The sequence below is a fragment of the Capricornis sumatraensis genome, chromosome 1 (genome assembly GCF_032405125.1).
Source record: "Capricornis sumatraensis isolate serow.1 chromosome 1, serow.2, whole genome shotgun sequence".
In the NCBI taxonomy this organism is placed as follows: domain Eukaryota; kingdom Metazoa; phylum Chordata; class Mammalia; order Artiodactyla; family Bovidae; genus Capricornis; species Capricornis sumatraensis.
In genome coordinates this window covers 189409620-189421703 of record NC_091069.1, presented here as the reverse complement: position 1 = coordinate 189421703, position 12084 = coordinate 189409620, and the positions used below count along the sequence as shown (strand labels likewise).

General features: G+C 44.0%; 1 pseudogene; it reads left to right on the top strand.

Annotated features, from left to right (window-relative positions):
- The first annotated feature begins 202 nt into the window (after window positions 1-202).
- On the top strand, window positions 203-8390 carry LOC138076513 (5-hydroxytryptamine receptor 3C-like; annotated as a pseudogene).
- The last annotated feature ends 3694 nt before the right edge of the window (window positions 8391-12084 follow it).

Below are 12084 nucleotides of genomic sequence, written 5' to 3'. Positions count from 1 at the left end.
CGCCAGTCCACACTCTCTCATTAAAGTGAGTTATTTTGTTATTGAGCTCAGTACAGAGCTGCCAAACAGGATACTTTTCCCTTAGTCTTGGCCCAACTTCCTCCCTGTCTGGAGCTCAGAAGGCTTTCATGGACAGGGGCAAAGCAGGAAACTGCTGTGACCTCTCTGGCCATAGTCTCTCACCAGGGAGTGATCAGCTGTCATGAGCAGTATTCAAAACCAGGAACCAAGGTATGGTTGGAGCTTCTTTAAGCTCCAGGGTTTGGGGGCTACTGGCAAGTCCCCAGAGGAGAGTCCAGAAGAAGAGGATGGAAGGAGGGTGGCCCGCTGTGGGGGGATTCCTCCTGTCTCACTGTCAACCTTCTGCTTCAAGGTAAGATGGGGCAAGAACAGAGAAGACCAGAGTGTGGTTCTGAAGGATATATAGGAACTTTCTTCTAGCAGGTGAAGGACATTAGAATTAACAAGTTAAATATTTCTTCCATAATGTCAGTGTCTTGATTTCCTTTTGGTGACAGATAGAAAGACATTCCACTGCTCAGGGCACAGAGCTCTCCTCACTTCCTGCCTGCATAAGGATCTCATTTCACTACCTTTCCAAATCTGCCTTTTCTTGTCCTTCAGTGCCCTTTTCACCATACCTTCATCCTAACCTCCCTACCTCCTTTGATATGATGTCTATGATAAGAGTAGCCCTGAAAGAGTAAGTAAAATATCAAGGGAGGATAGGAATCAATCTGAGGTAGAAGAAAACAGATACTTTGCCTCCACGGGGAAATATTTGTTCCCAGTCTGGGTATGAACCTTAAATATTATGGAAAGAGATGGAGAAAGAGAGGAGAAGGCAGGAAAAAAAGATTAAAAAAAAAAAAAGGAAATGGAGCAAAGATTTTGCTCAGGTACTACCCAAATAGCTCCCTGGCCATGGCCAAGAGCAAAGATCCACATAGGGCTTACTATACGATTGGCCCAGTGATATGGCCTAATGATCCCAGTGCTAGAAATAAGTCCTAAGCTATCTGAGATCACTAAATCTGACAAGGGCAAAATAAGCTAAAGCACCAAAATAACCACACATTCAGAATACCTACTTCATGTTTCCCATATCTGCCTAGCAAGTAAGCACAGTTGTTTATCTCTTATCTTCTTGATAAATTAACTCTGTCTTAGGTAAACAGAAGTCCCTGAAAATGAGGATGAGAAATCATTACAGCAGATCTATAAGTGACTTTGACTACAAGCCCAAGGGCAGTGCTAGGTGGTGCTAGTAGGTACATCCAAGAGACTTAGGATGGGTGCATCACAGGCCTTCTTGAAGTGGCTGCCATTACATCAAGGATGAGTTTGCATACAGATTTGGGTAGATTTTGCATAAGGATGAACAATGAGAATGAGAATAGGTACTAACTCAGCTCACCACATCCATTTCCACCATTTGCCTACCAGACCAGCCCATCCTCTCCAGCCCTGGCAGGAAGGATTTTGACCTTAAGAAGTCTTGGCCCAAGAAGGAGGGCTTACCCACTCCTCCCAGTGAGTCCTCTGTTTTCTCTCTCTGCAGAGAGGCTCCCATCCTAGTAACAGAGGCTCTCTCTCACAGGGTCTCTGCTCGCTACAGGAAGAGGCAACATTTTCATCATCAGTTGCTCAGGATTTGACCAGCATAGGGTAGATTCTGCTGCCTTCCAAGCATTGTTTGACTTAAAGGTCTGTCCAGCTACCAAGGTCAGCACTTCCACTCAAGTCAACATATCTTTCATCTGTCTGCCATCCTGGAAGTGATGAGACCTGGTCCCCACTTTCTGTTGCTTCTAACAGGGGATAATAATCCTCTGCCCTCTCAGCCCAACATTGTATTGGTCTAGTGGTGAGCAACAGGTACTCTGAATGGATTCTGGGCTAATTAGAAGATTTTCCTATGGGATGGGGAGACACAGAGAAGAAGGCTGCAGTGACATTTTTTTCAGAAAGGATTTATCCTTGAGTCCTGACCTTTCTGGAAGGTTCCAGAAAGAAGTGATCTTTATGCCAATTAAAACCTGAACTGACGTTCATTGCAGCACTATTTACAATAACTAGGAGATGGAAGCAACACAGATGTCCATCAACAGATGAATGGATAAAGAAGTTGTAAAAGGAATAAAAAGGAATGCATTTGAGTCAGTTCTAATGAAGCAGATGAACCAAGAGCTTATTATACAGAGTGAAGTAAGTCAGAAAGAGAAAAACAAATATAATATATTAACACATACACATGGAATCTAGAAAGATGGTACTGATGAAACTATTTGCAGGGCAGCAAAGGAGACGCAGACATAGAGAACAAACTTGTGGAAACAGTGGGGAAAGGAGAGGAAGGGATGAATTGAGAGATTAACATTGAAACACATACATTACCATGTGTAAAACAGATAGCCAATGGGAATATGCTATATGGTACAGGGACTCAAACCCAATGCTCTGTGACAACCTAGAGGGATGGGATGTGGTGGGAGGTGGGAAGGAGGTTCAAGAGGGAGGGGACATATGTATACCTGTGGAAGATTCATGTTGATGTATGGCAGAAACTAACACAATATTGTAACTGAAAAAATAAAAATAAAAAAAAACACAATTAAGACTTTTCTTTGAAAAAACCAAACAAACCTGAATTGTTCCTAGATACAAGGGGAGACAATAAGGAAAATAAAATGATGCCTGCTCCAATAAATTAGTAAATATTTATAAGAATATGTAGTGGGCAGGGGCCAAATCTTTTTGCACTAATAAGCCTGGATGGGAATTTCTTTGCCAGGATGCACAGCTCCAGCTTCTGACATCATTCCTGTGGATTACTACGGTAAAGCAGATCAACTCTTCCCCTTTCCCACTACCAATTATAAGTTTAAATTTTAAGAGTGACTTAAAGGTTTTCCAGACCTCTACCCAACGTATAAATCTTTCTTGGACCAAATAAGTCCATCTAGAACTGGTCCAGGGGACACAAATCTCCCTGGGCAGCTTAGGAAGATAGAACTGGTAACCCAAGAAAATGGCCAAGTGGTTGCAGACCAATGCACTGGTACAACCCTGGGTCCAAGTGGTTTTAGGCTGTATTTAATGTCTGCCTATAAAAAAGGCCATTAAGGGGTACTTTGCCAATGCTGCTGCTGCTAAGTCGCTTCAGTCATGTCCGACTCTGTGCAACCCCATAGGCAGCAGCCCACCAGGCTCCTCCGTCCCTGGGATTCCCCAGGCAAGAATACTGGAGTGGGTGATCATTTCCTTCTCCATTGCCAATGATACTTGGCTAACAAAGTAGGGGAGATAGGGTGTGGTCATTAGGAACCCCAGTGGGAGGAAGAGGATCAGAGTTTAAAGACTACTTCCCTGGTGGTCCAGTGGTTAAGACTCTGTTCTTCCACTGCAAGGGACATGGGTTTGATCCCTGATATGGGAAAGTTTTGCCTGCCATTTAGTATGGCCAAAAAGAAAGAGAAGAAGAAAGGGAAGGGCTGGAGTGGCTCCACCATCACTCACCTCTGCTTCTACTGACCTGGCTATAGATGTGGGACAAGCCTCTCATTAGCTAGAACACAGTAGAGTGCATCAGCAACAACAGACTCACTGCATCAGCTGAGAACCTGTGGCTTCCAGATATCAGCATCGTGGAATAGTGCATATCCGGGTCAGGGAAAGCCAGCATGAAGCCCATCTGGAAAGAGCAACCAAGGGTCAGTGCAGGGCACAGGGACACCAGCAGATTCAGATCAGGGTACAGTCTCAATGAGTTGACTCTCACAAAACACTATGAGCAGAAGAGACGAGAGAGAGTGACCTTAGAGAAATCGCCCCAAGAGTGAGCACTATAGAAGACCTGGGAAGGGAGGCAGACACAAGCTGATGAAGGCACCCACAGCGCCTATCTCTCTCTGCCTCTCACGAGCTGCGTGGATGTGGATCAGGTACCTCCAGGTCTCACTACATATCTCAGCAGCCAAGGTCGAATTATAGTACCACAGGCCAAGGAAGGTGACCAGCACCTATAACCCACCTACTTTCCTTTTGACCAACAGACCTGCATGCTCACTTTCAGTTCCCTCCTCTACACAGGTGAGTGAGACACGTGGCAGCCATTTAGGGTTCAGAGGAAGATGTATCAGTGATGCAGGCATTATTTAGGAAGGTTTTAGATCAGTGCTTCTCAACTCTGGCTGCCCACCGAAGCTTTTTAAAAATACCAATAACTTTGCATTACCCCAGAAATTCCAAGTAATTGTTCCAAATGGGGTTCTACTACTGTGATTTCTTTCTATCTCTCCAGGTGACACTAATGTGCAGACAGGATTAAGAACTACTGCTTTAATTTCTCAAGAAAGTGAAAAAATAAACAAAAACTACTGCTTTACCTTAGATAGCCCTTCCACCAAATGAATCTAACCTGACCCTGACCTGCTGCACGTGTATAATTTTTAGCTCAAGCCTGTTAACATTAACAGCCAATACACTTTAACCAGTAATTAATGTAACTGAAGCTACCATGTGTCCTATGGCAGAATCAGACAAATAAATCATTATAACTGGCATGCATGGAATTATAAAAATACTGAGCTGTTCAAGATTTATTCCACTGAAACAACACATAGAATTGGGGAACTGAGAAGAAAAATAGGAAAGATTCCCCATATTCTTTTTATTTATTTTATTACCTTATTTTTGGCTGCACTGGGTCTTCGTTGCTGCACGCAGCCTTTCTCTCTAGTTGCAGAGCGTGGGCTCTAGGGTACATGGGCTTCAGTAGTTGCGGTACAGGCTTAGTTGCCCCAAGGCATGTGGGATCTTAGTTCCCCTTAGCCAATTCAGGGGATACCAGGGATTGAACCTGTGTCCCCTGCATTGGCAGGTGGATTCTTAACCACTAGACCACCAGGAAAGTCCCTCCAAAAATTCTTGACTCGTGTTTGAGTCATAACTAATCTTCCCATAACTTTGACCCTAACAACCAAAAAAAAAAAAACCTCCTAATGCTGCAGCCCACATGTATATGAATTGCTGGTGCTATGACCCACTTCTGAGAAAACCTAGATGCCTACTTTAAAAGGACAGGGAGGAGAATCTGTGGAAGAAGCTCAGTGGCAGAGGAATTGAATCTTGTGGGCAGGAGATTTGAGGACACTCTGGACTGAGCAACCCTGGCCTGCTTGCAGTGGACAGCATGCTCCTGGACAAGGAATTGTGGGTGATAACAGATATACCTTGAAATGTCACTCAGACCCAGGGGGAGTGGGAGCTTCTGAACACCAGCAAGGCAACCCCAAAGATGTTGATGGACAGCAACCTATATGACTAAATCATTTCCTATGTAAGTCCAGGGGCCCCTGTTTGACTTCCGAGTTGCTCTTGATTTTCCTCTTAATCTAAGGCCCTTTAAGATGTAAAAATAATTCTAAGGAGTTGAGCACCTGCTCCTCATTCCACTTTCTACCCTAACTGCCCTCAAGAAGGATCCTCAAGGCATCTGCCCTGAAGACAGGAGGAGCAGCTGGACTTTTATAAAAATGGATGGTCCTGTCTGATGGTCTAAAGGGCCCCATTTGCCCACAAAAGTCTATAATTGTGTTCCCAGAAAGTGGGACATAAGGGGAAATTAGACAAAGAAATTGGTGGCACTTCTGAAGAGGGCACAATTCAATGCATCTATTACCCAGAGAGGTCAACCCATGACCAGCCTAACTGGACTTCAGCAAAGAATAAATAAGCAAATATAGAGCTGAGCACTCTGGCATCAGTTATTTGCCACATTCTCCACACTCCTTCCCACCAGATGGCCAACAGGTGCAGGCCCAGCCTCTTCATTTCAAACCTCCTGGTGCCCAGTAGCTTTCCACTCACCATTGACACCCTCAGCTTTTTTTTCCTGACAGCAGGAAATAAGAACCTTGCCTCAACCACAATAAGTTACCATTTCATGCCAGTCAGAATGGCTGCTATCCAAAAGTCTACAAGCAATAAATGCTGGAGAGGGTGTGGAGAAAAAGGAACCTTCTTACACTGTTGGTGGGAACGCAAACTAGTACAGCCACTATGGAGAACAGTGTGGAGATTCTTTAAAAAACTGGAAATAGAACTGCCATCAGTTCAGTTCAGTCGCTCAGTCGTGTCCAACTCTTTGTGACCCCATGAATCGCAGCACACCAGGCCTCCCTGTCCAGCACCAACTCCTGGAGTTCACTCAAACTCACGTCCATCGAGTCAGTGATGCCATCCAGCCATCTCATCCTTGGTCGTCCCCTTCTCCTCCTGCCCCTAATCCCTCCCAGCATCAGGGTCTTTTCCAATGACTCAACTCTTCACATGAGGTGGCCAAAGTATTGGAGTTTCAGCTTTAGCATCAGTCCTTCCAATGAACACCCAGGACTGATCTCCTTTAGGATGGACTGGCTGGACCTCCTTGCAGTCCAAGGGACTCTGAAGAGTCTTCTCCAACACCACAGTTTAAAAGCATCAATTCTTCGGCACTCAGCTTTCTTCACAGTCCAACTCTCACATCCATACATGACCACTGGAAAAACCATAGCCTTGACTAGATGGACCTTTGTTGGCAAAATAATGTCTCTGCTTTTGAATATGCTATCTAGATTGGTCATAACTTTCCTTCCAAGGAGTAAGCGTCTTTTAATTTCATGGCTGCAGTCACCATCTGCAGTGATTTTGGAGCCCAAAAAATTAAAGTCTGACACTGTTTCCAGTGTTTCCCCATCTATTTCCCATGAAGTGATGGGACCAGATGCCATGATCTTAGTTTTCTGAATGTTGAACTTTCATATGATCCAGCAATCCCACTGCTGGGCATATACACTGAGGAAACCAGAACTGAAAGAGACACATGTACCCCAATGTTCATCACAGCACTGTTTATAAAAGCCAGGACATGGAAGCAACCTAGATGTCCATCAGCAGATGAATGGATAAGAAAGCTGGTGGTACATATACACAATGGAATATTACTCAGACATTAAAAAGAATACATTTGAATCAGTTCTAAGGAGGTGGATGAAACTGGAGCCTATTATACAGAGTGAAGTAAGCCAGAAATAAAAACACCAATACAGTATACTAATGCATATATATGGAATTTAGAAAGATGGTAACGATAACCCTAAATGCGAGACAACAAAAGAGACACAGATGTATAGAACAGTCTTTTGGACTCTGTGGGAGAGGGTGAGGGTGGGATGATTTGGGAGAATGGCATTGAAACATGTATATTATCATATGTGAAACAAATCACCAGTCCAGGTTCAATGCATGATACAGGGTGCTCGGGGCTGGTGCACTGGGATGACCCAGAGGGATGGGATGAGGGAGGTGGGAGGGGGGTTCAGGATGGGGAACACATATACACCCCTGGTGGATTCATGTCAATGTATGGCAAAACCAATGCAATATTGTAAAGTAATTAGCCTCCAATTAAAATAAAATAATAAGAAGAAGAACCTTGCCTCAGTGAAGATAACTCTTCTGCTGGGCTACAACGTCTTCCTGCTCATGATGAATGACTTACTCCCTGCCAGTGGCACCCCCCTCATCAGTATGGCCCCTCCAGCTCTTCAGAAGAGAAGGGTGGGAGGGACTGGCTGAACTGGCTCAGGGAAGGGAGATATACTGGGCAAAAGAGGCTGTGCTTCCCAGGGTGGGATTGGAAGAGAAGAACGAAGTCCTGGCTGGTGCCTCTGGCCCTCAGGCAGGCCCAACTTCCCTCCAGGTGTCTATTTTGCCCTGTGTCTGTCCCTGATGGTGCTCAGCCTGCTGGAGACCATCTTCATATCCTACCTGCTGCACCTGGCCACCACCCAGCCCCCACCCATGCCTCGCTGGCTCCATTTCCTGCTTCTACACTGCACCAGCCCAAGGACATGCTGCCCTGCTGTGCCCCAGAAGGAAAACATGGGCCTTGCCCACCTGCCTGGTGAGGGATGTCAGCGCTGCCCAGGCTTCCTCTTCCATCACCTCTGCTTTTCTGCTCCTGCCTCCTTCCCCACAATCCCCCAGGTGACCTTGGTGGCCCACAGCTGAGTCTCTGTCTCACCGTAGGTGTGAAGGAGCCCATGGAGTTTGTGGGGAAGGTGCCAAGTCCCAGAGAGAGAGCTAAATGGGTTCCCTCGGTCAGCAAGGACCTAGCAGGAAAACAAGACTCAGAAGCAGCACTTGGCCAGCCTGTGGGTGCAGTTAAGCCACATGATGGACACCCTGCTCTTCTGCCTCTACCTGTTCTTCATGGCCACCTCCATCACTATGGTGACTGTCCTCTGAAACACCAAGGCATGACATCCATATCCACTTCTCGCTACAAACTACAGCGTGAAGTTTCTCATGGTCTTAGGGCCAGCCAGACACAGGCCCTTTCCTAGTCTTAACCACTTACCTGCAATGACTACCATGTGTATGCATATGTTCAGTTGCTTCAGTCGTATCTAACTCTTTGCGACTCCATGGACTGTAGCCCACCAGGCTCCTCCGTCCATGGGACTCTCCAGGCAAGAATACTGGAGTGGGCTGCCATTTCCTCCTCCGGAGGATCTTCCTGACCCCAGGAATGAACCCGAGTCTCCAGCATCTCCTGCATTGCAAGCAGGTTCTTTATTGTTGGAGCCATCAGGGAAGCCCAGTGACTACCATGTCCCCTCTAAATTCCCCAAACAACACAGCCCCACCAAGCAGGTTTAGGGCTGCCCTAGACAATCTCCTGACCTCTCACATGCCTCACGGGCATGTGGGTCCTCATTCCCACACACTTCAGTGTTCCTTAGCCACACCTAACTTCTGACTCCCTTATCACTGAAGACTGGGGTCACTGGAGTCTCTCCTCGATTGATTGTCCCAATAAATAACATTCCAGGAAGCACTGGCTCCTCAATGCATTTATGATAATCTCCACAAACACTGAGGTAAAGAGCCCTCTTGTAGATAAAAACCCTAGAGATAAACCCACATAACTATGGGTACCTTACTTTTGACAAAGGAGGCAAGAGTATACAATGGGGCAAAGACAGATTCTTCAATAAGTGATGCTGGGAAAATTGTACAGCTACATGCAAAAGAATGAAATTAGAACACTTTTTAACACCATACATAAAGATAAACTCAAAATGGATTAAAGACCTAAATGTAAGACTAGAAACTATAAACCTCTTAGAGGAAAACATAGGCAGAACATTCTATGACATAAATAACAGCAAGATCCTCTATGACCCACTTCCTAGAGTAATGGAAATAAAAACAGAAATAAACAAGTGGGACCTGATTAAACTTAATAGCTTTTGCACAGCAAAGGAAACTATAAACAAGGTGAAAAAACAACCCTCAGAACAGGAGAAAATAACAGCAAGTGAAACAACTGACAAAGGATTAATTTCCAAAATACACAAGCAGCTCATGCAAGTCAATACCAGAAAACAAACAACCCAATAAAAAAGTGGGAAAAAGACCTAAACAGACATTTCTCCCAAGAAGACATACAAATGACTAATAAACACATGAAAAGATGCTCAACATCTCTCATTATTAGAGAAATGCAAATCGAGACTACAATGAGATATCGCCTCACACCGCTCAGAATGGCCATCATCAAAAAGTCTACAAACAATAAATGCTGGAAAGGGTGTGAAGAAAAGGAACCCTCTTGCACTGTTGGTGGGCATGTAAATTGATACAGCCACTATGGAAGACAGTATGGAGTTTTTTTATTCCTTAAAAAAACTAAGAATAAAACCACCATATGATCCAGCAATCCCACTATTTTGTTTTCTAAGGAAAGCAAAATTGAAAAAGACACCTGGACCGCAACATTCATTATAGCACTATTTACAATAGCTAGGACAGGGAAGCAACCTAGATGTTCACTAACAGATGAATAGATAAAGAAGCTGTGGTGCACATACACATGGAATATTAGTCATAAAAAGGAATGCATTTAGGTCAGTTCTAAGGAAGCAACAGTTAGAACTGGATATGGAACAACAGACTGGTTCCAAATAGGAAAAGGAGTACGTCAAGGCTGTATATTGTCACTCTACTTATTTAATTTATATGCAGAGTACATCATGAGAAACACTGGGCTGGAAGAAGCACAAGCTGGAATCAAGATTGCCAGGAGAGATATCAATCACCTCAGATATGCAGATGACACCACCCTTATGGCAGAAAGTGAAGAGGAACAAAAAGCCCCTTGATGAAAGTGAAAGAGGAAAGTGAAAAAGTTGGCTCAACACTCAGAAAACGAAGATCATGGCATCTGGTCCCATCACTTCATGGGAAACAGATGGGGAAACAGCGGAAACAGTGTCAGACTTTATTTTTGGGGGGCTCCAAAATCACTGGAGATGGTGATTGCAGCCGTGAAATTAAAAGACGCTTACTCCTTGGAAGAAAGTTATGACCAACCTAGATAGCATATTCAAAAGCAGAGATATTACTTTGTCAACAAAGGTCTGTCTAGTCAAGGCTATGGTTTTTCCTGTGGTCATGTATGGATGTGAGAGTTGGACTGTGAAGAAGGCTGAGAGCCAAAGAATTGATGCTTTTGAACTGTGGTGTTGGAGAAGACTCTTGAGAGTCCCTTGGACTGCAAGGAGATCCAACCAGTCCATTCTGAAGGAGATCAGTCCTGGGTGTTCATTGGAAGGACTGATGCTAAAGCTGAAACTCCAATACTTTGGCCACCTCATGTGAAGAGTTGACTCATTGGAAAAGACCCTGATGCTGGGAGGCATTGGGGGCAGGAGGAGAAGGGGAGGACAGATGATGAGATGGCTGGATGGCATCACCGACTCGATGGACATGAGTTTGAGTGAACTTCGGGAGTTGAGTGAACTCCTGGCGTGCTGCAATTCATGGGGTCACAAAGAGTCAGACACAACTGAGCAACTGAACTGAACTGAATGAGGTGGATGAACCTAAAGCCTATTATACAGAGTGAAGTAAGAAAGAGAAAAACAAATATTGTATACTAACACATATATATGGAATCTAGAAAGATGGTACTGACGTAATTATTTTCAGGGCAGTAATGGAGACATAGACATAGAGAACAGACTTATGGACACAGCTGGGTGGGTAGAAAGGAGAAGCGTGAGATGTATGGAAAGAGTAACATGGAAACTTACATTACCATATGTAAACTAGATAGCCAATAGGAATTTGCTGTATAATTCAGGGAACTCAAACTGAGCTCTGTAACAACCTAGAGGTGTGGGATGGGGTGGGAGGTGGGAGGGAGGTTCAAGAGGGAGGGACATATGTATACCTATGGTGATTCATGTTGATGTTTGGCAGGAACCAACACAATTCTGTAAAGCAATTGCCCTTCAATTAAAAAATAAATAATTTTTTAAAGCCCCTTTGTAGAAGCTTTGATACTTCATTCTAAACAGGTGTAATGGGATTTGACTTGAAGTCTCTCAGACACTTTCAGAGATTCAAAAGAATGAAAAGATCACCTCATTTGCAAGAAATTATTATAACATACTTAAATTTTAAAATGTCCCTTTCATTAACCATTTTCATTTCACTTTCCTTTGTGTCAAGTTTTATTCTGACAGGTTCTTCTAATCTCACAAAATCAAAGAGAGGGCCTTCTGAATACATATACATGCTTGAAGAAGGGCCAGGAAGACTAATTAAGGGCCTCAATTAAAGAGTTCAAATTAAATAGTCCTATAGCCACATAAAGGAATGCTCTGTAGCCGTTTAAAGTGAGAATGTAGATTTATGTCAAAACCAGGGAAACAGGTCCATGATATATAGCATGGAAAAAACAAGTTATAAAACAGTATGTATATAAAATTTATTAAAAAAAAAAAAGAATGCTAGATAGAAATGCAGAGGGAAAGATATGAATAGCTGAGAGTGAAAGCGTTAGTTTCTTATTCATGTCCCTTTGTGACCCCATGGACTATTGCCCACCAGGCTCCTCTGTTCATGGAATTCTCCAGGCAAGAATACTGGAGTGGGTTGCCATTTATCTCTCCAATGGACAGCTAGACATGAAAAACAAAAATAACAAGAGCTAACTTTGTCCAGGATAATGGGATTATGAGGATTGCT